This window comes from Podarcis tiliguerta (genome assembly GCF_965153285.1).
Source record: "Podarcis tiliguerta genome assembly, chromosome: 16".
Classification (NCBI taxonomy): Eukaryota; Metazoa; Chordata; class Lepidosauria; order Squamata; family Lacertidae; genus Podarcis; species Podarcis tiliguerta.
In genome coordinates this window covers 33,190,539-33,213,120 of record NC_139549.1, presented here as the reverse complement: position 1 = coordinate 33,213,120, position 22,582 = coordinate 33,190,539, and the positions used below count along the sequence as shown (strand labels likewise).

The window sequence follows — 22,582 nt, the reverse complement described above, 5'->3', positions numbered from 1 at the left end:
TTCTGCAGCCAATCAGAAGATGCAGAAACCGCATTGAACGTTTGGGTTCCAAAGAACATTTGCAAACTTCTGGGGTTGTGGCATTTGGGAGCCAAAAGTTTCGAGTCACAAGACATTCAACTTCCGAGGTACGACTGTACTTTTAATCCAGAAAGTTCCAGGATGAGGAGGCTTCATTGAGTTTTTGCAATACGAGAGAGGGAGAAAGAAGCATTGTTTCAGCTGCAACCCCTGCTTTATTCAGTGAGAGTCTGTTTCCGCTGGTGGCTGGGTGTTGACCAGGCTTGAGCATTGAGATTAAATGACACCTCTGCTAATTTGTCCCTCTCTCTCTCCTCCCCCCCTCCCCAAACCACAAAGCAAAACAACGAAAAAGTGCAACTCCTTCATCTGGCTGATAAATGTTTATGCAACAGGAACAGGCTTCCTGCCAGCGGGGGGAGTTGACAGGCAGGAGAGGCAGACAAATTGGAACAAGTCATTAAAAACATGCCACTCCAAAGCTGTTTAAATCATCATCATGCGAACTGTGAATTTATTACAATGCACGCCTCCTCAGGGGACAGAGATCTGAAAGGGCTGTTTGTAAACATGTAAAACAATAAGCGTTTTTCCTCCTGCAGTGCTGGTGATGGAGATCTTGCATGTCTAAACAAGACAGGGATGTGCACACAGGCTTGCCTCTCACCTGAGGCCAAATGTCTCTCTCGGTGGGTCAGAGAACAGAACATTTAGCAAAGCAAGCTCTTCTTCCTTTGTTCTTCCCCAGACATAAAACAACATAAACAAACAACTTGTGTGTCTTGGAAATAGCAAGGTGGATTTTCTGCCTTTGCAAAAGACCTGCCCCTGTCTCTTGTGTGCACACGATAATTGTGCCAACTGGTGGTCTACAGACCACCGGTGGTCCATGAAACCCACCCAGGGGGTCTGTGGCACTATTCACATAGCAAAAACTACAATAGAGATATCAAGATTTTCAAAAGCTTAATTGGGAACCACTGGTGTAAGGTAAAAAAGGAAAAAGCAGGAGAATTGCCATTTTGGAATTGGGCAAACCTGGTGCAGTAAGACCTAGTGGTTAGCAACTGAGCCCCTCAGTCTCTGAGAGGAATTATAATTGCCATACGTTATTAAAACACAACCCCAATGGTTGCCCCACCCATTAAGGATGCTTTGGAGAAGTATGTGGTAGCAGCTGCCCATTCACTTGCCTCTCCCTCTTGGCCCAATCCACACCATCTCCAGAAGGAGAGGGAGAAACGTGCAACAGTTGACGCTCCTTCTCAGGTAAAGCGTATCTCAGGTGAATGGGTACCAGCAGCAAGGGAAAGGAGGAGCCATATCAAAAGGGAGCATCTTTCCCCATGGTGGGGAACCTCCAGAGCTCTGTGTCTGCCCCCCACAGTCTTCTTGGTCATGCCCCTTGGTAGTCTTGCTTTGCACCCCATGCGCTTTCGCCTGGCTGGCATGTGCCCTTGAACTCTGATCATGCCTCTTGCTTGCCTGGATGGCTAGCCCTACAGCACAAGGCTAACATTTGCATTTCCTGTTCCACCAACCTTTACCTCCAGCCCCTCCCACCATGGGCATGTTGCAGTGCTCAGAAGGGAATGTGGCCTTTGGTCTGCAAAAGGTTCCCCACCCCTGAGCCTTTCCATAAGGTGCTGGGTCAAGTCCAGAAGCCCTTTCAGAGTTCATGCGTTCCAAGTAAATTCTTGTTGATGCTTCTGCTGCTGAACAGAATGTCGGGCGAAGGATCTGGTGACCTACAGATGAGCGGCTTTCATTCCCATTACCCTGCCCTTTCCATGCCTTGCGTGAAATATGAGTGGGGCAGGGCGACGCTTCATGACACCAGCTGGTCAGCACTCCCTCCATGTTTTCTAGGCCAGGGCGAGGTCACACTTGGCAGCAACTTGAGATAAGCATGCTGGAGAAGTCTCCGAAACGGACAGCATTGATTGGAAGGGAGGGGAATGATTTATATGAAATGGGAATTCAAAACAATAGTTCTGTGCGTGCTGATGGCTTGTCCTAAAAAGCCTTCTCTTTTAAAACTTCCAGGAATTATTTTTTTAAAACTATATTTAATTTTGATAATAAACTTAAAATAATAATCTGTACATGCCTGCAGTTTTTGCTTACAGAAGTAACAGGTAAGGAGCAATGCATTCCATACCAGAACAGCAGCAGCAATAATTTATCTTGTGAGCAAATCCAACCAAAAACACATCTGAGAGCCCTGGGGGCTATGGTGCACTGCCGCTGCAGTCAAGAACATATGCAGTAACAGGAAACTGTATTTCAGAAGATTTATCCTTTTGCCTGCAGTAATTAATTAATGGGTATCAGAATTTTAAGCATGCAGGAGTTTGGGAAGCTTTGAGAAATACTTCACAGCTCCCTGAGACACAATGAAAGATTTCACTAGGTCTCACATCACCCTCCAAAGGATTAGTACAATACCTCTACTTTAACCCTGCAGGCATCTCTTTTGACTCTTTTTGTATACTAGGGAGGAAACTCTGTCTTAGTGGATAGCACCTGCTTTGCATGCAGAAGATCCCAAGTTCAATTCCTGGATGTTGTTGGCATCTGTCTATCTCCAGCTAAACGGATGAGATCACTAGTGATAGGAAAGACCTGCCTCTACCTGAAAACACGGAGAGGTACTTCCAGAGTAGACATACTAGCCTACCTGGACAAAGTGTGTGTATGTGTAGAGAATCTTCTCTGAGTGCTCTGTCATTCCAAAGTTTGGAAGGTGATTGTCAGGGAATGGTTGGACGCAGAGGAATTGTGGGAGAAACCAGCTGGAGAACCACCAAAGGAAGAAGGGTCAGAGCCCAGAGATTGGCCAAATCTCTTTTCCAATTACTAAAACATTTTTCTCCTCCTAGTATTGGGATACTTTGAAATAAAAACATCATCTTTGGTAATATGTTCATCTTTATGACCGATATTTTTCCTAATAAGGCTCAGAGCCCAGAGATTGGTGGTGAGATGATGAAGAGTGGTCAGAGGGAGAAGACTGGGAAGAGGAGATGTCGGAAGCTGAAGAGGTAACAGAGCTTAGTAAACCAGGAGAGTCTGTGGCAGAGAGGAGTCCAGAATCAGGGGCAGAAGCTGAATCAGGGGAGGAGTGAGGCCAAGAGGCAGAGATGAGTCTGGCTAGTGAAGAGTCACAGGTGTCTCCCCCACCTGCTGGAACAATCCCCTCTCCCCCTGGTCTCCCAGAACCAGAAGAGGCATGAGAAGGGCAGATGAGAGGTTGGTTTTGCTCAGGCACAGTCTCCGGTTGCTTGGGGGAAACTCTGGAGAGGGACTTAAAAGGCTGTGGGGAGGCAGGGACTCTGAGTCTCGGCAACTGATCTGTGGGGTAAGACCTACTGGGGATGAGATGCTGTGCTCAATAGGCCTGACACTCCACCAAGTCTGTGCAGATTGTATTCTTGTTAATGAAGCGTTAACTTCAACTTGAACGGTGTGATTTACTGCTGGCTCGCTCCTGTGGGTGACCATAACAGAGAGGGGCCTTTCAGTGGTGTCCCCTCAAGCAATGAATTGCTCTCTGTAGGGGAGCTTCCTGGCAACCATGTTGTCCTTTTGGCATGAAGTGCCTTTAAAAAAAAAACACCAAAAAAACCTGGCAGGCATTTTGATATTCTGTTTTTTCAGTTTCTGTGGTGTGGCTGGTGGCTTTAGCTTTCATATTTGCTGCTGGGTTGTTAGCTTCTGCAATTTGTATAGTGCTGTATTTGATTGTGTAGGTCAGAGGTGGGGAAACCCCTTTCAGCCCTGGGGCCACGTTGCCTTCTGGGCAGCATGCCAGTGTGTACGTGCTTGTAGCTCATACTAAATATAGCAGAGCACGAAGAGCCCTGCTACCCCTTGCTTGTGCATAAGGGGAGGGGGCTGCCAAAAGCCCCTCTAGCCTAGCACTGTGTTCTCTAAGTGGCCAACCAGATACTTCTGGAAAGTTTGGAAACAGGGCCTTCCTGAGTGCAAGAGCACTCTCCCCATTTGTGGTTCCCAGTAAATGACATTCAGAGGCATTCAGCTGCAGCAGTGGAAAGAGAACATAGCCTTTGTGCAAAGCAAGTGTATTGATGGGTCATCACGGACCATTATAAAAAATACATTCATGTTGCTCTTGTCTTGAACCAATTTCCTGGTCGTCACCATTGGCAGCCAGGAATTCCATGCAAGCCAAGTGTGTGAATTTCCCTCCGGGTGAGGGATTGTGCTGTCAAAACAAACACAGAGCACTGAACAACTTCCCTGAAGCTGCCATCTGAGTCAGCCCTACCTGAGTCTGCCATATATATATATATATATCCAGAGTACTTCTGGGCCCAAAAGGACTTGGGCAGCACTTTTCTAAAGGGGAGTGCTCTTGTAAATGTTTTAAAGGGAGGCGATGGAGAAAGGTTTGTTTCAGCTGGAGGGTGGGAGAAAAGAATTACCGTATTTTTCGCTCTATAAGACGCACCAGACCACAAGATGCACCTAGTTTTTGGAGGAGGAAAACAAGAAAAAAAATATTCTGAATCTCAGAAGCCAGAACAGCAAGAGGGATATCTGCTCAGTGAAAGCAGCAATCCCTCTTGCTGTTCTGGCTTCTGGGATAGCTGCACAGCCTGCATTCGCTCCATAAGACGCACAAACATTTCCCCTTACTTTTTAGGAGGGGAAAAGTGAGTCTTATAGAGCAAAAAATACGGTAAATCAGGGGTCAGCAAACTTTTTCAGCAGGGGGCCAGTCCACTGTCCCTCAGACCTTGTGTGGGGCCAGACTATATTTTTTTTGGGGGGGGGGTGAACAAATTTCTATGCCCCACAAATAACCCAGAGATGCATTTTAAATAAAAGCACACATTCTACTCATGTAAAAACACGCTGATTCCTGGACCTTCCGCAGGCCGGATTTAGAAGGCGATTGGGCAAGATCCGGCCCCTGCACCTTAGTTTGCCTACCCATGAATTAAGTTCATGGCAGTGAGAGAGGAGTGGAAGCAAGGAAGACAGCAGAGCTTATAACCCCCAAATTGTTTTACTCATCTGCTTGATTTTCCTCACCTACTTTGTGTAAGTGGGTTCTGTCTTATGAATGAAAAAAGTGTTTGAGTAAAAGCAAACAAACAGGCTAGCAGCTCATGGAGCTTCATAACAAGACTGTGTTGATTTCATGCTGATTTGGGGTTGGGGACAGGGACATCCCACTTGGTGCTATCAGTTGACAATGAAGCAAATAAAGAAACAGTCCAGTAGAGTCCATCTTCTTAACCAGAAGAAGAGCATGCCATTTCTCTGTTGAATGTCGGGGTGACCTGGAGCCATCTTGGCCTGACAGTGATGGATAAGCATAATTCTAGCAAGTAAAATATAATTATGGATACAGAAGAACAAGACGCTGTGAGAAAGATATAAAACGATACTGTATGGCCATAAAATGTGTTATCTGCACAAAGGCCTGCCAGGATTTATAGGATAGGTAATAATTCTATCCTGTATGAATTTTTTTGCCTAGGTTTTCTGCCCGCGGGTTTAGAAGTGTGTTAACCGGCTTGTCAGCTACAGTCGTACCTTGGAAGTTGAACGGAATCCATTCCGGAAGTCCGTTCGACTTCCAAAACATTCAGAAACCAAGGCACGGCTTCTGATTGGCTGCAGGAAGCTCCTGCAGCCAATCGGAAGCGGCAGAAGCCATGTCAGACATTCAGGTTCCAGAGAACATTTGCAAACCAGAACACTCACTTCCAGGTTTGCGAAGTTCAGGAGCCAAAACGTTCAAGTCGCAAGGTGTTCGTCAACCAAAGTACGACTGTAATAGGCTGGTTAGCAGATTGAAGTTTCTGCCTGAGTCGTTTGGATTCCAGAACATCCACGGTCTATAATGGTACAATAGGTATTGCAACAGAAGCAGAGAAATATTTTTGCCCAACCCCTAAGCATCACCAATATCTCAGTGGTGGAGCAGGTGCTTGGCATACAGAAGGCTGCAGGTTCAGTCCGCAGCATCTCTAGCTAGGGATAAACCCCTGCCTGGGACTGTGGAGAGTCGCTGTCAGTCAGTGTGGACTGTGCTGAGCTAGATGTGCCAAGGGTCTGTCTGGGTTATAAGGCAGCTTCCTATGTTTATAAATACTTAAAATATAAAGTCAAGGTTTAAAAAGTAAAGCCAAAATATTTTTATACCGCAAAGATACAAAAATTAATGCAGGTGATAACTTTTTTTGGAATCAATGTACAAATAAAAAGAATGTGTGCCCTAAGGCATTAAAATCAAATACTTCAGTGCACAGAGGGTGTCTAACCTGCAGCCTTCTAGAACTAGTTTGACTTCAGTTTCCATCATCTGTGACCACTGGTCATGTTCTGTGTGGCTGATGAGAGTAGTAGAATATCTGGTTGGTCACAGGTTGGCTGCTCCTGCTTCAAAGCAAGTATTTTACTAAGCATTTTTTTCTGATGAACATTGATGGCAGGCATAAGAATTTGAGAAAAAAGCTCAATCTGATCCAACATCCTGCTCCCACAGTGGCCAGCCAGATGCCTATGGGAATCCTGTGGGAAGACTCAAGTGTCCACATTCCTGGGCAGACTTGCCTTCAGTGGTGGAAGGAGAACATAGCCATCGTGATCAGTAGTCATTGACAGGCTTATTCTCCTCCGTGATGTCATCTGATCTCCCTTTAAAGCCACCCAACTTGGTGGCCATAAGCTAAACTGCTTCTCCCAAACAAAACACAGGTGGGAAGACAAGAACCAACCTTGGCTTCCAGATATGACTGGAGATACCAGAGACAGAAGCTGGCTTGAAAAACCTGTGCCCTGCCACTAAACCAGGAAGCTGGCTTCCTCCAGATGATGTTGGACTCCAGTTCCCATTGGCCCCAGCTAGCATAGTCAAGGATAATGGGATGGGAGCAACAGCTGAAGGCCACCATGTTAGTCAATCGAGGCCAAAGCTATAGTCCTCCTCCGTCTGTTTGCTGAGCTATGGTTCCATTTGCTGGATGTGTTTTTTGAACCCTTGGGTCCTCTTCAGTGGTTTAGAAGTGATGGTTGTTAATTTTCCAGGAATGAAGTAAGTTGAACCAGACTCTTTCTATAAATGCATTCATCCACTCTGAGGCTCCGTGAAAGGAAGTCACCACTTTGAAAATGAATAAAGCTCCTTTTATCATATCTGAAGAACATGTGGGGAAAGAAGATCCTATTTCAATTCTTATGTCAAGAGAGAAAAAGAAAGAAAAAGTGTGCTCTTATCAGTAGCTGGAGCCTAACATCTTAAATCACGCTTTCTCTTGTGTTTCTCCTTGTTCTGTTTTGTCAGTCCAGCCCAAGTCTATTTGTCTTGGCTATGAGCCATTACAAATGTCAGAGTCTACAAAATGCATTAAGCACAAGAAAGGCAACATTTACTGAAATAGAAATTCACTCAAGGAACGACCCAACAATGAAGCAGTTTTCTCAAAAACTCAATTAGCAGAACGCTAAGTGTTGACCTCAGGTGGCAAGTTTTCCATTCCCGTGTGTGGATGTGTAGAGTGTTTTGGTGAGATTTAAACAGCTGCCAAAGCAAAGTAGGATAGCAAAATAGCCTCTTTTGTTACTGATTGTCAGGAAACGCTCCAGTTTTGGTGCAATAATCTTATTACGTGTTCCTCTCCCACAGTTTTAGAAATTCAGATATATAATCTAATTGCCAAGTGGTACCTGAACCTAGGCTGCAGTCACCACAATGGCATGTCTAGGTCCCTCTCCCCAATGGGATTTTGTTAGTTGTTGCTGCTATATTTATTTCCTTTTTATACACTGCTTTATATTGTAAAGGACAAATCTCAGAGTGCTTTACAGCATATTAAAACATCAAATAAAACAATCCGGAATTAAACTAACTCAACAGAGAAGGCTCTGAAATATTCAAGAATTCAGTGATGGCCACCAACTCAGATGGCTTTAAAAGAGGATTAGGCAATTGCTCTACCTCCACAGTCGGAGGCAGCAACGCTTGTGAATACCAGTTGCTGGGAACCATGGGAGGGGAGAGGGCTATGGACTAGCTGGACTAGGTGGGCCATTTGCCTGATCCAGCTGTCTATTCTTATGTTCTTATACTCTGCCACTGAGCTGGAGAACAATCAATCGTGAAGCAGGCTGGTGAAGCAGGAAGGTCTCTCTCCTGCTCTTCCAAGAGCCAGAAGGTAAAGGTTAAGATAAAGGGACCCCTGACCATTAGGTGCAGTCGTGACCGACTCTGGGGTTGCGGTGCTCATCTCTCTTTATTGGCAGAGGGAGCCGGCGTACAGCTTCCGGGTCATGTGGCCAGCAGGACTAAGCCGCTTCTGGCGAACCAGAGCAGCACACGGAAACGCCGTTTACCTTCCCGTTGGAGCGGTGCCTATTTATCTACTTGCACTTTGACGTGCTTTCGAACTGCCAGGTTGGCAGGAGCAGGGACCGAGCAACAGGAGCTCACCCCGTTGCGGGGATTCAAACCGCCGACCTTCTGATCGGCAAGCCCTAGGCTCTGTGTTTTAACTCACAGCGCCACCTGTGTCCCAAAGAGCCAGAAGAGAGGGAACCAAATCTCCCATCTGTCCAGGGTGTGGGCCCACCCCAGCCCCCATTCCTGAACTGTGCTGCTGCGCCGCTGAGGGGCATTTTAAGTCACTTGTTGGTGCCAGAGCAAACATGTTCTATGGTTTTGTCTCCTTCCTCCCCCCCCCCCCCCGTTCTCAGCAGCCATAGGATATTACCGCAAGCTGGTTTCCATCTCCTGCTTTAGTCAGCCCGCAGTGCGATTCATTTCTGCACTTGGATTTCAGTTTCTAAAGCACTTCAGGCCGATAAGCGTTCCATTTAATGTGAGAAAGAGATGTTGCCGTGCTGCTAGCCAGCTGTGAAAATACTAAAGAAATGACAGTGTGGCTTTCCAAAAGCGAGGGAATCGGTAGGCAGATGATGAGAGACTGGGTTTTCTCCCCCAGGGTTTCCAGCGAGAGAAGGGACCAGGGTATGGCTTCCTAACCCCCAGCCCCATTCCCTTTTGAACATGGGGACAAAAAAGCCCAAAACTCGAAGGGTTAAGCCAAAGGGATTCCTCCTTGAAGGCTATGACTGCTTCTGGTCAGCAGGCCTTCTCTGAGCCACAGACAGGCGCCTAAGAGGCAGGGTAACCAGCGTAAAGTGCAAGCCGTAAATTATGGAGGCACCGCAATAAATTGGAGAGATTGCAGGTGTGCTTTGGTGCTGAAGTCTATTAAATCCGTATGGCTGAGCATTTTTCCTGTGCCTTCTCCTCTTCCCCCTTTCCTTTCCTTTTGAAACACACACACAGAGTGAAAAACACAAAAGCCTGTTGGCTTGGCTTTCACCTCCCCGAATTCTTCGGAGTCTACATCACAGTGTTTTTAAACAATGTGAGATGTGGCAAGAGGCTGATGGTATTAACAGAGTGCTGGGATTTATTGGCAGATTGACAATCTGATACATTCTCTCTTCTCCTTTTATTCTTTCTGCCTCCCCCACCCCTTTTATGCCACAATTTGACTCCCCTCCTCCTGTCTTTTTTTTAAAAAAAAAAATCATTCATAATAAGGGATAGGGAAAGAAACTCCCAAAGTAACAATAAACCATTCTCAGGAATTTCTTTTGTGTGCAGCACACTATCCGCTGCTAAATATGTTTTTAGAACAGGCTGCCATGTTCCACCTCTCCCTCTCTTTAAGTAATAGACTGTGTGTGTGTGAACTTCTAATTTTTTAAAAAACACATAATGCTGTTGCTTGGGACCCTTGGGTCTGTATGTTTACAGTAAGGTAAAGGCGCATTATCAAAGACAGTAGGTGCATGTAGACATGGGGTATATTGTGTTAGTACTCCTGTCCTGCTTTCTAACATGCCTTTCACACTGCAATTCCTGTCATGTTCTGGAACTGTGACTTTTTGAACAATTTAGCCTGTGGTGCTGAATTTCATTCACACCAGTGAGCGAGGTGTGACACAGCAACCAACATCATTGGACAACATCACGATTCTCCCACCCTTTTGCGCACATGTGTGCACTTCTATTCTCCCATGATTCCCATATGGAAACAGCAGGAAAGAATTGTATGTTGCCGCTTTACTTCCATGATTTTCTGGGTTAAGGCGGCTGCAAACCGATTTTATCCGGAGTCAAATAGCACAGAAATAAGTACCAAACACGTACCACTTCCCATTCATTTTCTGGAAGTGGCCTTCCTGTCATGTGAAAGCTCAAATATAATGTGGAAATTAACAGGGAAACATCGAGCAAATGGAATAAACCATCCCGTGAATGCAGCTGTTGACTCCAAAACCATGTGTTTCTGTGTGCCTGTCATAAAACCTTGTGGGAGTCAGAGTCTCCCCAATGTGGTGTTTCTCAAACTTGGGTCTCCAGCTGTTGTTGGACTACAACTCCCATCGTTCCTGGCTAGCAGGACTTGTAGAGTTACAATCCATCTGTACAGGCATCGTCTCCAAGCAGGTGCAAGAAGGACTCCTGTATGAGATACTAGAGAACTGCTTCCCATCAGTCTGAATACTGAACTAAATGGACAGTGGTCCTACTGTTGCATTCATCTTCCAGAATGCTAACTAGCACTGCTGTCCCAGTTCCTTTAACACTGCATCTACCTGTGGCTTTTTGATGGATATCCCACCATGCCGCGTGAAATATTCACTCAGCGGACATTGTTGGGGATGCTTCCACTCTTCATGCCCATGCATGATTCTGCTCCTCCGTGATTCGCCCATGAAAATGGCAGGAAAGAACCATATGCCTGGGATACCACTGCAGGTATACTCAGTCCAGTATACCTGAAGGAGCGTCTCCACCTCCATCGTTCCGCCCGGACACTGAGGTCCAGCGCCGAGGGCCTTCTGGCAGTTCCCTCGCTATGAGAAGCCAAGTTACAGGCAACCTGTCAGAGGGCCTTCTCGGTAGTGGCACCCGCCCTGTGGAACGCCCTCCCACCAGATGTCAAAGAGAAAAATAACTACTAAACTTTTAGAAGACATCTGAAGGCAGCCCTGTTTAGGGAAGCTTTTAATGTTTAATAGGTTATTGTATTTTAGTGTTCTGTTGGAAGCCGCCCAGAGTGGCTGGGGAAACCCAGCCAGATGGGCGGGGTATAAATAATAAATTATTATTATTATTATTATTATTATTATTATTATTATTATTATTTGTTGCATGGTGTCATCCATGAAAACAGTGGGGAAATTGCAGTTCAAAGCTCTTTGCCATTTTCCAGGTTAACAGGATTGCAGGAGGATCATCTCTGGAAATAACCAGAACACAGAAATGAGCACCTGAACATCTGCTTGATTTCCAGAAGCACCTTTTGCATTGTGTGAAAGATTTGCATAAAATAAGCAAAGGAGTGTTGGGGAGACAGAATAAAGTGCTGTGTGACTGCAGCCTTGGTGGGAGGCAGCTTCCTCCATTAAAGTGTCCCCTGACCCCCACCCTAAAAAGCTGGTTGCAAACCAGGACCTATTGTTTGATTATTGCTGCTCCCTGTCTCCTGAATGTAACGATTCTGCCTGCCCTTGCTCCCTGACTCCTCCGTAGAACGGCTTGTGCCAAGTGATCAGCCCATTAATATTCTTCCCATCACCCTTCCACCCGCTCCAGTTCGTGCAGATTAAATGGTTGTAAGCAAGCTTGCTGCGATGACTGACTCTGCACTCATTCAGTCCCCCCCCCCGACCCCCACGATGAAGTGTGGCACCATCTGGCAAATGGACAAGTTGGGAAAGATTGATTGGTTCATAGAGAGCCCCATTCATTTTCTCCCTCCCGGTTTTGGACAGGAAGCAAATGTTTTTAATCAAATCTATATGTTGCTAAAGCATATTGGATGCTGAAGGCATGCCAACAATTACGATTCTTCGCCCCCACCCCCCTTTTCTCTGCTTCCTGTGAAATAGAGTTATCTTCTGCCAAAGTCCCATTAGGTGGGCTTCTGGGAAAAACAGCATTGTGGTGGCCATTTCCTCAATTTCAAACACATGCTTAGATTGGGAATAAGGATCTGTGGGTTATGGGGATGTGTTTGCATGGATAAGGATGCATGGTTGGGCGTAAGGGGAAGCATCTATTTGCAGGACCAAAATAGCTCTACTTTAGAACATTTGCATCCCCTGCCAAGACACACTCTGAATATTCTGAAGTGATGATATTTATATAACCTCAGTGTGTGTGTGTTTTGCAAGCACTTGGGGTGGTTTATAGAATCATAGAAATGTTGAGTTGGAAGGGACCCCCCAGGAAACTCAGCTAAAGCATCCATAACAGATGACCACCCAACCTCTGTTAAAAACCTCCAATGAAGGAGAGTCCGCAACTTCCCGAGGCAGAGCATTCCAACTGTTGTTTATACTAGGGGTTCTCCAAAGTGTGGTCTGTGGACCACCAGTGGTCCATGAGCTTCATTCAGGTGATCCATGGAAGTTCCTGGGAGAGGAACAGGAACATAGGAAGCTGCCTTATACCGAGTCAGACCATCTAGCTCAGTGTTGTCTACACTGACTGGCAGCAGCTCTCCAGAGTTTCAGGCAGGAGTTTCCCCCCACGCCTATCTGGAGATGCCTGGGATTTAACCTTAAAGCCTTTTGCATGCAAAGCAGATGCTCTCTTCTTTGAGCTACACACAGAGCTATCTTCTTTGGCGATCACTCATAGCCGAGTAAGATTGTCTTCTATAAACACGATTTAACAACGAGTCCGTAAGTGACTATGGAGGCCAATTCTGGATCCACACGTCCTTCCACAGTGGGGACATTGGTTTCCGGGTGGGAGTTGATCATGGTGTGGATTTGCCAAACATGCCTTCCTCTTAGCACGTTTCTCCCTTGCATCCTGAGTTTGAGTGTCTTCAATGCCCATGACACCTTTGGTAAAGGCTGTTCTCCAACTGGAGCGCTTGCAGGCCAGTGTTTCCCAGTTGTCAGTGTTTACACTACATTTTTAAAGATTTGCCTTGAGACAGTCTTTAAACCTCTTTCGTTGACCACCAGCATTACGCTTTCCATTTTTAAGTTCGGAATAGAGTAGTTGCTTTGGAAGACGATCATCAGGCATCCGCACAACATGACCGGTCCAACGAAGTTGATGAGAGCTATAGCACTGAGGGGGCTCTGTTTCAGAGTACTAAAGCCATAGCTGGTGGCAAGACAGGGGGAAGGAGTTGGGGGTGGGGGAAGAGGCTGACTTCCCATAGCTAAAGCCATGCTCCTATCAGTTTACAACATGAACCAACTTGTAAAAGTGAAAAAGTAGCCATAAACAATAAGTAAAACATGCCAAGAAGTTCACAATTTCCACATAAACTCTAATAGCAGCTAAAAAATAAAGATACAAACAACAACAACCCACCCAAATGGGGCAATGCTCTGTTTCAGCATACTTCAGCTCCCTGTGGTCTCCCTCCCTCTCCATTCATCTTTCTGCATGCTGACCACTTTTGATTTCAGAAAGCTCTCAGGTATTTCCGCCACTTGGTGGATCCATTTCAAACTTGCTCCCTGCCTCTCCCCACCCCCAACTTTGTGTTTCAAGCACACTCAACAGCCCTGAGTAGTGTCATTTCTGCTTCTTGAGTGTCCGATCAGATACTTGTGGTAAGCCACAGAACTTTAGTTGTGTTGTGGGGGTGGGGAGCAGGCTGGGAAAGCCTAACAGGGGTTCAAGTGTGAGAGCTGAACATGTTCAAGTATTTGAAGCTGCAAAGAGAGAGGCGGTGGCGGGGGGAGGCTTCTCTTACCTTTGCCTTTGAGAGAAAAAACAAACACTTCCATACTTGAAGGTCGTCTAGGCTGCGTGGAGAGCTCAAGATGTTAAGTGGTGGCACTGCAAGGCCCTTCTATCCTGCATTTCTTCTTTTAATCGAAAGAGGTCTCGTTGCAAACAGAAATCATCTGGAAAAAAGGAGAGATGGAAGCTATGATACAATTAATTCAGAGGCTGTTGATTCCCCCCACCCCAGCTGCCTCTCTTGTTCGCTCCTTTTGCATTCTTTCCATTGACTTTTTCCCCCCACCCAAAAGAGAGTCGACCTGCCATGCTCTGTGTCACTAGCTTATGTGATTAGAAGCAGCCTGAATCATTTTGAAAAGCCGATAATTAGGCTTATTTTGAATGGGAGACCTGGCCTTGAGGCAGCCTTGGCACGTTGGGCATGAATTTTGAGGCTGTTAAACTTGATGATCCAGAGGGGAAACAGAAGCAAGGTCTCCAGAGGACACACCTGCCTGAACCAAACCTTTTATCAGCCCTGTTTTGCACCCTCCTTCAGCTTAACTAGAATGTGCCTTTGAACTTGGAAAATGCATCTTGCTTGCCTGACTGGAAGGTGAAAATGGGTGGGGAAGCCTGTGTAGAAAGCAGCCACCTTCTTGGCTGCTTCCAGCACCATAAAAGCACAGCAAAAACGCCAGACATTTAAAACTTCCCGATACAGGGCTACCTTCAAATGTTTCCGAAAAGTCATATAATTGTTTATCTCGTTAACATCTGATGGGAGGGCATTCCACAGGGTAGGCGCCACTACCGAGAAGGCCCTCAGCCAGGTTCCCTGTAGCTTCGCTTCTTACAATGAGGGAATTGCCAGAAGGCCCTTGGATCTGGACCTCAGTGTCCAAGCTGGATGATGGGGCTGGAGACGCTCCTCCAGAGGAGGAACCAGAACCAACACTTTGAATTGTGCTTGCAAACTGGGAGCCAACGCCAATCAGATTTTTTTGGTTGACCAAATGCAGGTTATAGCCAAGAACAAACAAACAAAACCAGACAAGCCTCAAAAGCATAATACAGCACATAGAATTAAAACATTACAAAGCATTTCGCAGAAATTGCAGGAAACTCCAGGCACAAGGCAGGTCTCTAGGCCTTTCCTGAACTGAGAGGCTTTTAGTGCAAACTTTGCTGTGTTAAACAGAACTGGTTTGTTCGAGCTAGACAGCCAATGTAGATCTTTTAGAGCCGATGTTATCTGGTCCCTGCAGCCCCTCTCTGTGACCATTCCAGCAGCCGCATTCTGGATTAGTTGTAGCTTCCAAGTTTCCCCATCCCTGCAACACACCTTTAACATACCTACACCTTTATTCAGGGTTGCAGAGTTTTGTTAACTGGGGGTGGCAAACCCCGCATTTCCCACCCCATCTCCGAGACTGAGCAAAATAAACCAGCCTTGCTTGTAATGGTCATGCAGCCACAGACCTCTAGGAACCTTTCTCGGCTGTTAACGTTTTAAGATAAAGGTTTTAGAGGAGAGGACAGGAACTGCTGAACTTGCTGCTCGCCTGCAGGTAGGCATATTGCCCTTCCAGGGTTCCTCACTGTTCTTTCTCTGTAATTTGACATGAGCGACGCAGCAGCGTGGAATAGGTTTCGGAATGGTCCCAATGTTGCTTCATCCTGATGGCCCATTAAGTGCTTAGACCTCGGACTATCTGTTGGAGGAGAGGTCATCTTCCCCCGCCACCCCCTTCCCCAGGGAAACATTCAATGCTTATCTCAAAAGGAACGAAATAAACCAATAAAGATGAGCCAGGGAGGCTCTGTGACAGAGTAGAAGTGGGTTCGAATCCCTGTTCATTCAGCAGATGTGTATTAGGTGACTGAGCCAGCCATTCTCGTTCTCTCTCTTTTACAACCTACCTCAAGGGGTTGTTTTGAGGGTAAAAATAGTGGGGGGTTGGGAGTTTCTACACCCATTATTGCCCAGATTGACTCTGGGATCTTCTGTATGCAAACATTCCCTCCACCCCCGTCAACAAGCAACGTTATACTGAGTCAGACCGTTGGTTCACCCAGCTCAGTACTGTCCACACTGACCGGCAGCGACTCTCCGGGATTTCAGACAAGGTGTTTTCTCCCAGCCTTGCCTTGAGACGCCAGGGAATGAGCCTTGGACCTTCTACATGAACAGCAGGAGCTCTACCACTGAGCTCCACATGCCTCCCTCAAGGGAGGAGAATAAGTATTTTACAAATCGGTTGTTTGCAAAGTGGGACTAAAGCAGCTTTGTCTTTAAGCCAGTGTTTATCCAGCTCAGGTCCCCGGCTGCTGCTGGACTACAGCTCCCATTATCCCTAGCTAGCAGCCATCAGGGATGATGGGTGTTGTAGTCCAACAACAGCTGGGGACCCAGGTTTGAGAAAACACTGATTTAAGCACTAACCTGGTATCCATGGAAGCTTATAGGCCAGTAGTCAGGTTGGTGGGGGAAGCAAAAAGCACTTTGCCCTCTTTTTTATGCCCAAGTGAGCTTCTCCAGGCCCACCATTGAAATTTAGTGAGATGTTGGTGTAGGGACATAACTCTCCATCCCTCCTCCTCTACCAGCCTTCTTAAAGGTAAAGGTACCCCTTACCGTTAGGTCCAGTTGCGGACGACTCTGGGGTTGCGCACTCATCTCGCTCTATAGGCCAAGGGAGCCAGCGTTTGTCCCAGACAGCTTCCGGGTCATGTGGTCAGCATGACTAAGAGCAGCGCACAGAAACGCCGTTTACCTTCCCGCTGAAGCGGTACCTATTTATCTACTTGTACTTTGATGTGCTTTCGAACTTCTAGGTGGGCAGGAGCTGGGACCGAACCATGGCAGCTCACCCTGTCGTGGGGATTCGAACTGCCGACCTTCTGATCAGCAAGCCCTAGGCTCATTGGTTTAGACCACAGCGCCACCCGCATCCCAACCAGCCCTCTTGCAAGGCAGTAATATAACTGTCTGCTTGTCTACCGTTGCAGGCTAATAACTTTCATGAGCTTATTTACAAGGCTAGACTAAAGGTGGGCCCAGGGATCAAGAGGAAGCTGAAGACCACTATTTAGATGAGTGTCGTGTTAGCATGCAATCTATTACCCCTTCCTAGTTTTTACCTTTTCCCTTTTGGGCTGCCTCCACTATTCCAGCCCTACAGAGCCTCATCATTTGAAAGAATTGTTTCCTGATCTTTATTGCTCTCCCATTCTTCACCTGTCTTCCAAGGCAGGCTAGAAAATGAGGATATTCTTTTTTATCCCTCGGCAGAAAGCTGTTATTAAGGTAACTATACCCTTGCCTTGCTCGGAGCCTCTGTGGAATCCCTAATTAGCTCCCACTTCATAATAGGCTCCTGGTGGTGCTGATGACTCAGAGGCATAATCTTTCTTGGCTTTGAATGTCTTCCTGAGCCCAGAAGGGAAGCTGCAAAAACGCGAATGTCGCAGGCTTTGGACTGAGCCGCAGCGAGCTGAATGACAGCCTCCTCTTTCCAATTTCCTCCTAATGTAGTTCCATTGCGCATCCATCATGACATTATTCGCCTCCTTCGGGAGCAGAGTGGCCAACTGCTCACAGGCTCTTTTGTGGTGGTGGTGTTTTTCTTCCTACAGACATCAGGTGGAATTTCAGAACCAGGCCTCACTGTTTCTGGGGAAGCATCCTAGGTCAGTGGTAGAGCTTTGAAGGCTCAGTCCCTGCTATCTCCAGATACGGCTGGGAGCCAGTGCGGTGTAGTGGTTAAAAGCGATAGACTCGTAATCTGGGGAACCGGGTTCGCGTCCCCGCTCCTCCACATGCAGCTGCTGGGTGATCTTGGGCCAGTCACACTTCTCTGAAGTCTCTCAGCCCCACTCACCTCACAGAGTGTTTGTTGTGGGGGAGGAAGGGAAAGGAGAATGTTAGCCGCTTTGAGTCTCCTTCAGGTGGTGATAAAGCGGGATATCAAATCCAAACTCCTCTTCTTCTTCTTTATTAAATGCTATAAAGTGCTGCTGCCAGTCAGTGCTGACAATATGGAGGAAATGGAACAATGGCCTGATGATATATGGGAGCTTCCCATGCCTCCATTTCAGGTTCTGCTGCATGCATGCCCAGTTCATATTTCATGCATGGCTTGTCTGGCTGTCTGCCTTTTTTGAAAAAGCGCTGAATCCTGCTGCTGTTTTTTGTATAGCTGATTTGAGCATACTGTGCATTCAGAGCTGAAAAAATGAGTGAGTGACTAGCATTGACCCGTCACCGTTCCTCTAGTTCGCTGGAAAACTGGATTGGCTTCCTTGACAGCTCATTGACAGGACAGTACATCAGCGGAGAGGCCCTTGTTTTCACGCTCTCGCTATTTTTAGTGCCTCTGCTGAGCTCATTCACAGAAGGGTTGCCTGCTTACATTCACATACCACCTGTGAATGATTTCTCCCTTTACATTCTGTAAAAAAAAAGATGATTATAAAGTGACACCACTTTATAGGACCAGAGTCGGAAGGGACCCCCAGAGTCATCTAGTCGAACCCCTTGCAGTGCAGCACTCAAACCCACAGCACTGATATTAAGAACTGCATGCTCTACTGACCAAGCCAATGTGGCACCATTCAACCATTGAGGTTAAGGGGTGATATGATAGCCATGTTCAAATATATAAAAGGATGTCACATAGAGGAGGGAGAAAGGTTGTTTTCTGCTGCTCCAGACAAGCGGACACGGAGCAATGGATCCAAACTACAAGAAAGAAGATTCCACCTAAACATTAGGAAGAACTTCCTGACAGTAAGAGCTGTTCGACAGTGGAATTTGCTGCCAAGGAGTGTGGTGGAGTCTCCTTCTTTGGAGGTCTTTAAGCAGAGGCTTGACAACCATATGTCAGGAGTGCTCTGATGGTGTTTCCTGCTTGGCAGGGGGTTGGACTCGATGGCCCTTGTGGTCTCTTCCAACTCTGTGATTCTATGATTCTATGATCATTGTTGGACTCCAGCTCCCATCAGCCCTAGGCAACGTGGTGGCCACCTGGGGTTGATGGGAGCTGCAGTTCAGCATCATCCTTAGGGCCACCGGTCCCTAATCCCTGTGTTACCTTTCTTCTTTGTGATGTACCTTGAATTGTGTTGTAATGAGCGGCTAGAATGCCCAGGAAATGGACATGAAAAAGGGAGGCCCCCCCCCCCCGATTGAGGGCTCATCTAAAGAGAGTTCTGAACAGCCTTAGTTACGATTACAACCTTCACACTTGTTAAGAATCAGCACGTCGCAAAAGAGAATTGATAAGTTGCTGCTGTGCACCGTAAATGGGAATATTAATTGTTACCTGTAGGAATGGGCAACTTTCGCAGAATGTTCCTGTAATGGTTCTAGGGGTTTGCTCGTGCGTACGTTGCCTTTACTCCTGGCTAAGTTGCATGGTTGAAACCTTTCCATCAGGACAGCCTCAAGTTCCGTGGCTGCCTCAGTCGCTGGCAGAATCCGTCAGTGGGCATTTCTTAAACCGCTTCCAGCATAGAAGCTGTTTGACGCCCAGTCTCCTCCCCCGTTGCCTGTGCGAAAGTTTTCTGCGCAAGGTGGGTGTGGGCAATGGAGCACTCGTACCCTCTCCGCTGGTCTCCTGCGAAGAGTCCTGGAGCCACCTCTCCGATTCCTCCATCTCCTCCCCTTTCCCACTGGTGTTACGCTGATTACCTTCCCCAGCGGATGGGCTATCCCTCCTTCTACTAGGACCCTCTCCACCATCGTCCGGGAGCCTCCTCTCCGCCTCCCGCTCTGATGGCAGTTCCCTGACAGTTCCCAATAGTGACATGCTCTTGTTACGGTGCATTGATTTGAGTGGAACCTCTTCAAAGCAGAGGAAGCCAGTTGGTGCCTTCCAGACATTGATATGGAATACAACTCCCATTATCTCTGACTATTGGCTGTGCTGGCCGAGGATGATGGGAGTTGAAGCCCTAAGCATGTGCAGTACCACATTGAGTACCCCTGCTTTGGAGTAATTCTCATTTGCACATGTGTGTACGGAAAAACTTGAAGAAACCTAACGGCTAGTAACCATGGTTTACTTATTGACACAGACTTTCATACTCCTCTACCCTACTTCTTTCATGTTTTAATTCTTCTCTTTCCTTTTTAACATGCCTCTGGGAATGTCTCTTATAAGCATCAAGCCCAGCCTGAAATATGGCACTGCTACTCACCTTAAGAGCTTAAGGGAAGCTCTGCATAGCCTTAACCATGGTTATTTTTCATTCTGGCAAACTGGTAAACTATGGTTGAGAAATAGACACTTTCCCCTATAGATTGGGTAGGGGGCACAGGAAAGGATCCCCAACTTGGCTTTTCAATAACCACGGTTAGTAGAGGACCAACACTACAGCTGTACCAGCCGATCAATGACAGGTGGATTTTTTATTTTTTTTGCAAGAGTTCAAATAGGGACATTGCTAACAACTGGGGATTCTTGAGTTCCCGCAGGGTGGAAAAATGTACACTAATTCAAGACCAGGGAGTGCACAAGAGAACTCTGCTATTGCAAAGGAACGAAGTCAGCTTTTTTGATATGTGTTTGTTCCCTTGGCATCCGTTTAGCATTGAGCTTGTTAAATAAATCCCTGGAGATCTGAGGGATACTCTTAGCAGCAGCAACAACAGGAAGACTATGCTATATAAGGATTCTTCCCCTTTTGCTCTCAGTGAGGTTATAATACTGGATTGAAACGGATAGGGGGGGAAAGCAAAAACCATTCAATGGGGTGCAAAGATATACAAATCAAAATACACAACCACTACAAATATTATTTAAAGCGTTCATTTTACCATGGAACTGGTGTCAAGTCAACATCTGACTTGGCTCATTTGTCAAAGTTCTCTTTCTGTAATACTTTGATTTTGAACAACTCCGGCTGTTTGCATAAATAGCTTTTCATCTGGGCAAGCAAGGAATTATAGAATCTTAGAATTGTAGAGTTGGTTGGGTCCCCAAGGGTCATCTAGTCCAACCCCCTGCAATGCAGGAATCTCAACTAACACAAACATGACAGATGGCCATCATAGCTTTGCTTAAAAACTTCCCAGGCAAGGAGAGTCCATCACCTCCCCAGATAAACTGTTCCACTGTCGAACAGTTCTTACGGTCAGAAAGTCCATTTTGATGTTTAGTTGGGAATGTCTCGTTAACTAGACTGTACTCTTCTGCCTCAGTGGTGCAGATTTGCTCCATAATTTTCACACGTTTGCCAAAATGCATCCTAATAACAAAAAAGGGAGTCATTATCTTGCAAAAGGGATGGGGTGGAGAGGCTGTTTCAGCTCAGGTGAACACCAGAGCATTTTTACAGGCTCACTGTGGGATGTGCAGTAACTCTTCAAAGATGTTGTGTTCCTTGTTTTGTTAGCTTGCCATCCCACTCCTTGACTATAATTGAGCAGATGTCTGTTAATCTTTGTGAGACGTTACCTTGCCGGTTTTATCAAGTGCAACGCAGAGGACAGATGTTTGGTTTCCCTCCCCCTCCCCACTTTTCCTGTCTTGCTCTCACAATTGCTTGTGGTGCTTGTTACAAGATTTGCATACGCTTAACACAGGCAGGTGGCTTCAGACTGAAAATAAACTTGCTGTTTTAACTTTGCTGCTTTGCTCGCATGCGGAAAAGCGAAAGGCGGGCATGAAGGCATCAGGACACAATTTCTTTGCAAATCGGTTTGGCATGCATCTCAGACAAAGTGGGATCCATTAGCATAGCATTTTTTTAAAGAGAGCTGGATATGTTTGAATACAGTTTGTACCAGAAATCCCTTCCGTGCTTTTTGAAGCAGATGGTTTTGTGGAAAGGACCAAGGATTTCGGCAATCAAGACAGCAAACACTGCATTGCCTTGGACTTTGAACTGTTGGGCTGGACCCCCAGTTAGACCCCCCAACTGGGCTACTAGCTAATTTGCTGGGATGGGGGAGGCACAATTCAGAGGTAAAGGCAAACCATGATTTCATAGAATCATAGAAATGAAAGGGACCCTGACGGTCATCTAGTTATTGTGTTTTTAATATTTTGTTGGGAGCCACCCAGAGTGGCTGGGGCAACCTAGTCAGATAGGCAGATGATGGCGGTGGTGGTTGTGGTGGTGGTGATCCAACCCCTGGCAATGCAAGAATCTCAACCAAAGCATCCATGACAGATGGGCATCCAACCTCTGCTTAAAAACCTCCACCGCCTTCCTAGGGAGACTGTTCCACTGTTGAAGAGTTCTTAACATCAGAAAGTTCTTCCTGATGTTTAGTCAGAACCTCTTTTCTTCTCATTTGGATCCACTGGTTTAAGTCCTAACCTCCAGAACAGGAGAAAACATGTGTGTTCCATCTTCCATGTGTCAGCCCTTTAGATAACTGAAGATGGCTATCACATCTCCTCTTTTCCAGGCTAAACATAGCCAGCTCTCTCAACCGTTCCTCATAAGGCTTGGTTTCCAGTCAATGTGGGTAATACTGAGGTCGATGGACCAGAACTGGAGACAAGTTGCCTCTGAATACTAGTTGCTGGGGAAGAAAAGTGGACGAAGCCTATTGCTCTCATGTCCTGTTTGTGGGCTTCCCAAAGACAGCTGAGATGCACGTGTTTCTCCTTGTCGTTGGAGTTGGGCTAGGCTGTGCAGGTCTGGGACTAGTGTCTGGATGTAGCAGTGGAATGGACGAGAGCCAATAAACTGAGATTGAATCCCAACATGATAGGAGGAGGGGGTCACAGCTGCAGTTGCGGACTGCAACTTCCATCAGCTCCAACCAAGATGGTGAGCATTCATGGA

The 22,582-nt window shown here is 46.5% G+C and overlaps 1 protein-coding gene and 1 long non-coding RNA gene across 8 annotated transcripts in view; one reads left to right on the top strand and one right to left on the bottom strand.

The window, feature by feature from the left end:
• The window catches only part of FBRSL1 (fibrosin like 1), a 767,640-nt gene that overhangs the window by 99,485 nt on the left and 645,573 nt on the right, over window positions 1-22,582 (top strand). The gene's annotated exons all lie outside the window — the stretch shown is intronic.
• The window catches only part of LOC310666912, a 155,908-nt gene continuing 154,097 nt past the window's right edge, over window positions 20,772-22,582 (bottom strand). Inside the window, exon 3 of the long non-coding RNA XR_014506096.1 lies at window positions 20,772-20,850. This is a non-coding gene — a long non-coding RNA (uncharacterized lncRNA). The remainder of the gene's footprint in view (window positions 20,851-22,582) is intronic.